The 6,246-nt window shown below is 41.4% G+C and overlaps 1 non-coding gene and 1 pseudogene across 1 annotated transcript; both read left to right on the top strand.

The window, feature by feature from the left end:
* Window positions 1-2,488: 2,488 nt before the first annotated feature.
* LOC130110896 (small nucleolar RNA U3) lies at window positions 2,489-2,704 on the top strand. Its single transcript, XR_008810108.1, has one exon. It is a non-coding gene; the product is annotated as a small nucleolar RNA U3 (small nucleolar RNA).
* A 1,022-nt stretch (window positions 2,705-3,726) lies between these two features.
* Window positions 3,727-3,900, top strand: LOC130110904 (small nucleolar RNA U3; annotated as a pseudogene).
* The last annotated feature ends 2,346 nt before the right edge of the window (window positions 3,901-6,246 follow it).

Raw genomic sequence — 6,246 nt, 5'->3', positions numbered from 1 at the left:
CAACCCTTTAAAATGTAGAAAGAGCCATCTGTTAATTGTATACCAACCTAAAGCGCCAAGACACTCAGTATTTCCCATCAGAAATGCCATTGCCATGGTTAGCTTGACTCCTAAGAATTAATCCCACAAAGAATACCATAGTAACAGAGACTGTCTTGGCGGTTGTCAAGCTAACCACTGCAGTGGCGTTTCTGATGGAAAGTACATAGCTTCTTGGTGTGAAAGGACTGGATAAAATTAACGGATAGCTCATTCTACATTTGTTGTTTTTTTTGGGTTTTTTTTTTTTTGCTACTTTATGGGAGCTTCGAGGAAGGAGCGCATTCTGAGGGGTTAAAAAGGGGGAACATTTCAGAAATCCACCAGTTTTATCCAGACCTAAACCTTAGTCCTAACCCTTACCCTAAAAACATTAAATTGCAATAGCAGACTACTTCAAAAAAAAGAGAAGAAGCTAATATTACTCTAAACCCCATCAATAACTTTTCAAAATTAAAGCAGTATAAACTAATCAAGATGGGAGGTGAATTGTAAAGAAGAAACATCCAAATTTACCGTATCCTTAATCCATCAAACTCTATCCACATCCCTAACCCTATTTCTGGGGATATCTCTAAGCCAGCACTGGCGGAGGCACTCTGGTGACACGCGCTGGCCCAGCATTCAACCCTTAACTTTCACTCCGAGAAGCTCAATATTATCCATCAGAAATGCCATTGCCGTGGTTAGCTTGGCTACTGCGAAGACTTGTTCTCTGTTGCTGTGGTATTCTCTGCGCGATGATCTGCCTGAGCTGATAAAATCCTTACACTAAGCGAAACATATAAAAAGAAACGTCCATTAATTTTATCCAAGACTTTCACTCCGAGAAGCTTGGTACTTAACATCAGAAATGCCATTGCTGTGGTTAGCTTGGCTACTACGAAGAGTTAGTCTCTGTTGCTGTGGTATTCTCTGTGCGATTGTCTGTCTGAGCTGATAAAACCCTTACACTAAGCGAAACATAGAAAGAGCCGTCCATTAATTTTATCCAAGACTTTTACTCCGAGAAGCTTGGTACTTTACATCAGGAATGCCATTGCCGTAGTTAGCTTGGCTACTACGAAGAGTTAGTTTTTGTTGCTGTGGTGTTTTCTGTGTGACTGACTGCTTGAGCTGATAAAAAGCTAAGCGAAACATGTAGATAGAGCCGTCTATTAATTTTACCCAAAATTTTCACTCCGAGAAGCTTGGTACTTTCCATCAGTACTGCCATTGCCGTAGTTAGCTTGGCTACTACGAAGAGTTAGTCTCTATTGCTGTGGTATTCTCTGTGCGATTGCCTGCCTGAGCTGATAAAACCCTTACCCTAAGTGAAACGTAGAAACGGCCTCCGTGAAATTTTTTTTCCGAAGCTTTTTCCAAACCCGGTACTTGAAAAGAGCAGTGCCATTGCTGTGGTTAGCTTGGCTACGACGAAGTTAGTCTCTGTTGCTGTGGGATTGTCTGTCTGAGCAGGTAAAACACTTGCGCTAACCTAATCGGAACATTGTAGCAAGAGCATACGTCAATAAGATCCAAAACTGTCACTCCGAGAAGCTGGGTACTTTCCATCCGAAATGCCATTGCCGTGGTGAGCTTGCTCCTGCGAAGGGTTAGTCTCTGTTGCTGTGAGATTGTTTGCCTGAGCACATAAAACCCTTAACCAATCCCAAACCCTACCTCAACCAAAACATGAAGTCAGTTAGTTTGATCCAAAATTTTGAGTACGAGAAAGTCGGTACTTTATTTCAGAATTTTCATTGCTGTGTTTAGCTTGGCTACCGTGAAGTGTTAGTCTCTGTTGCTTTGATATTCTGTGTGGGATTGTCTGCCTGAGCAGGTAAAACAATTACCCTAAACCAACCGAAACGTGTAGAAAGAGCCATCCGTTTATTTTACCCAAAACTATCGCTGCGAGAAGCTTGCTACTCTCCATCAGAAATGCCATTGCCATGGTTGGCTTGGCTACCACCAAGACTGTCTGTTGCCGTGGTATTTCTTTGGGATTATCTCGCTGAGCAGATAAAACCCTTACTCTTACGTGAAACATGTAGAAAGAGTCGTCTGTTAATTTCATCCGGAACTATCACTCCGAGAAGCTCGGTACTTTCCATCAGAAATGACTTTGCTGTGGTTAGTTAGGCTACTCTGAAGAGTTGGTCTCTGTTGGTGTGGTATTTTCTTTGGGTTTGTGTGGCTGAGCAGATAAAACCCTTAACCTAACCCAAATCCTACCTCAAGCAAACATGTAGAAAGCGCTGTCCGTTAATTTTATGCGAAACTTTTACTCTGAGAAGCTCTCTACTTTCCATCAGAAATACCATTGTCGTGGTTAGCTTGGCTACTGCGACGAGTTGGTCTCTATTGCTGTGGTATTGTCTGTAGGATTGTCTGCCAGAGCATATAAAACTCTTACCCCAACCGTAACCGAAAGGTATAGAGCCATCCATTGAGTTTATCAAAACCCAACAGTAATTTCGGGGATAATTTCTTTAGTTTTTATCTTGAGAAATGTTTTTCTAAAGTGCGAGTCTCGCCACTCACCATGATGAGCCTGGGGTGCTTCTCCCTGACCGCGAAGCAGGTACAGAGAAGTGGTTTAATCACTCACTCTGGGCTTTTGGTGACCGTTCAGTGTTGCTTTTAAGGAGTTATCAAGAGGAAGGAGCCTGTTCGGTGTGGTAAAAAGGAGGGGCAAAATGTAGAAATTCATCAATTTTATCTAAACCTACCCCTAAAACTTAGTCCTAACCCTAAAAACATGAACATTGTAGAAGTGCAATTCAATAAAAGAAATCCACTTGTATTGCTGCAAACCCCACCAACAACTTTTCAAGTTTAAAACGGGATAAACTAATCAAGAGGGAAGACAATGGGGGATCAAGTGTAAAGAATAAACAACCTCCAAATAGATCCTATACTCAATCGATCAAACTCTCTCCAAATTCGTAACCCTAAACCTGGGGGTATCTGTAAGCCAGTATTTGGGCATTGTTGAGGCGCCTGGTTGACATGTGTTGGCTCTGGCATTCAATTCTCTAACCCTTACCTTTCACTCGGAGAAGCCTAGTATTTCCCATCAAAAATGCCATTGCCATGGTTGGCGTGGCTAACATGAAGAGTTCATCTCTGTTGCTGTGGGATTTTCTGCCTGAGCAGGTAAAACCTTTACCTTAACACAAACCCTACCCTTACGTGTTGAAAGAGCCGTATGTTGATTTTTATCCAAACCTTTCACACCGAGAAGCTCTGTACTTTCCATCAGAAATGCCATTGCAATGGTTAGCTTGGCAACCGCCAAGACAGTCTCTGTTGCTATGGTATTCTTTGTGGGATTAATTCTTAGCAGAAGTCAAGCTAACCACGGCAATGGTATTTGACGGAAAATAATGTCACGGAGCTTAAGGTTTGGATATAATTAATGGATGGCTCTTTCTACATCTTTCTGTAAGGGTTGGGATAGGTTTAGTATAAGAGTTTTATCTGCTCAGGCAGACAGTGTCTGCTGCTGTGGTATTCTCTGTGGAACTACTTTTGAGTAGGAAAAACCCTCATTGTAACCCTACGCCAACCCTGGCCAAAAGATGTAGAAAGAGACCTCCATTAATTTTATCCAAAACTTTCATTTCGAGAAGCTCGGTACTTTCCATCAGAAATGCCATTTCCATCAAATTATGCCAACCTAATCCTAACCAAAAGATTCAGAAGACTACACTTTCAGCGGTCATTTCTGTCGTTCTTGGCTTGAAAAATGTTTCTAAGTGTGAGTCCGCCACCCACGATGATGAGCTGCGGTGCTTCTTCCTGAGCATGAAGCAGGTACAGCGAAGTGATTTGATTACAAGCTCTGCTTTTGAGGCAGAGTGTGCTCTGAGTGGTAAAAGAAAAAAATTGAGAAAGCCATCAATTACTTTTATTTTAAACCTAACTCTAAAAACATTAACCTGCAATAGCAGTGAATTTCAATTAAAAAAAAAATCACTTATGCTCCAAACCCCATCAACAACTTTTCAAGTTTAAATCAGGATAAACGGTGGATAATCTCAAGCTGTGTGCTTTTGAGGCAAGATGCATCCTCTGATTGGTAAAATGGAGAAATCTATCTATTTTATTGAAACATAACTCTAACAACAAACTGCCATAGCAGAGAACTTCAATTTAAAAAAAAAAAAAAGATTTATAATGCTCCAAACCTCACCAGCAATTTTTCAAGTTTAACACGGGATAAACTAATCAAAATACAGGACAGTGGCAGATCAGTTGTAAAGAACAAAAAATATCCAAATTGAACCCATCAATCTCTCCATAACTCTCATATTGGGGTATCGCTGAGCCAGTGTTTGGGCACTGTCCGCCTGAGCAGAAACACTTGACACTAAACTCAAACACTATGTCAACCGAAACATGTAGCAAGGACCATCCGTTGATTTATTTCCAAAACTTTTACTACGAGAAGCTTGGTTCTTTCCTTCAGGAATGCAATTGGCGTGGTTAGCTTGGCTACTGCGAAGAGTTAGTCTCTATTGCTGTGGTATTCTCTGTGCGATTGTCTGCCTGAGCTGATAAAACCCTTACACTAAGCGAAAGATATAGAAAGAGCTGTCAGTTAATTTTATCCAAGACTTTCACTCCGAGAAGCTTGGTACTTTCTGTCAGAAATGCCATTGCCGTGGTTACCTTGGCTACTGCGAAGAGTTAGTCTCTGTTGCTGTGGTATTCTCTGTGCGATTGTCTGCCTGAGCTGATAAAACCCTTAAACTAAGCGAAACATGGAAGGAGCCGTCCGTTAATTTTATCCAAGACTTTCACTCCGAGAAGCTTGGTACTTTCCATCAGAAATCCGATTGCCGTGGTTAGCCTGGCTACTGCGAAGAGTTAGTCTCTGTTGCTCTGAGATTGTTTGCCTGAGTAGATAAAACCCTTAACCAATCCCAAACCCTACGTCAACCAAAACATGAAGAAAGTCATCAGTTAATTTGATCCAAAATTGACTACGAGAATTCGGTACTTTATTTCAAAATTGTCATTTCTGTGTTTAGCTTGGCTACCGCGAAGTGGTAGTCTCTGTCGCTGTGGGATTGTCTGCCTGAGCAGGTAAAACACTGACCCTAACCCAACCCAAACATGTATGTAGAAAGAACCATCCGTTTATTTTACCCAAAACTATCGCTGCGACAAGCTCGCTGCTCTCCGTCAGAAATGCCATTGCCGTGGTTGGCTTGGCTACCACCAACACTGTCTGGTACTGTGGTACTTCTATGGGATTATCCGGCTGAGCAGATAAAACCCTTTCTCTTAAGTGAAACATGTAGAAAGAGTCATCTGTTAATTTCATCCGGAACTATCACTCCGAGAAGCTCGGTACTTTACATCAGAAATGACTTTGTTGTGGTTAGTTTGGCTACTATGAAGAGTTAGACTCTGTTGCTGTGGTATTCTCTGTTTGATTGTCTACCTGAGCTGATAAAACACTTACCCTAAGCGAAACATGTAGAAGGAGCCGTCCATTAATTTTATCACAAGATTTTATTCTGAGCAGCTTGGTACATTCCATCAGAAATACCATTACCGTGGTTAGCTTGTCTATCGAAGTTATTCTCTGTTGCAGTGGTATTCTCTGTAAGATTTTCTGCTTTAGCAGGTGAAACCCTAACCCTATCCCAACCGAAACATCTAGAAAGAGCAATCCATTAATTTTATCTGAAACTATCACTCCATGTTCAGAAATGTTACTGCGAAGAGGTAGTCGCTGTTGATGTGGTATTGTCTGTTGTATTGTTTGCCTGAGCAGACAATACTCTTAGCCTAACTCATCCCTAAACGAAAGATGTAGAAAGGGCAATCTGTTAATTTTATCCAAACCTTTCAGTTGGAAAATCTCAGTATTTCCATCAGAAATGACTGTCATGGATAGCTTGGCTACTGCTAAGAGTTATTCTCTGTTGTCGTATTTTTTTGTGGGATTGTCTGACTGAGCAGATAAGCCCTAACCCAAACCTTATCTCAAGTGAAACATGTAGAAAGCTCTCTTTGTTCATTTTATGCAAATCTTTTACTCTGAAAAGCTCAGTACTTTCCATCAGAAATGCCATTGCCATGGTTAGCTTGGCTACTGCGACGAGTTGGTGTCTTCCTGTGGTATTCTCTGTAGGATTGTGTGCCAGAGCAGATGAAACCCCTACCCTAACCCAAAGATATAGAGCCATCCGTTACGTTTAGCCAAAC

Source organism: Lampris incognitus, chromosome 3 (assembly GCF_029633865.1).
Source record: "Lampris incognitus isolate fLamInc1 chromosome 3, fLamInc1.hap2, whole genome shotgun sequence".
Classification (NCBI taxonomy): Eukaryota; Metazoa; Chordata; class Actinopteri; order Lampriformes; family Lampridae; genus Lampris; species Lampris incognitus.
The sequence above is the reverse complement of the archived record's forward strand: the minus strand, read 5'-3'. Positions and strand labels throughout refer to the sequence as shown.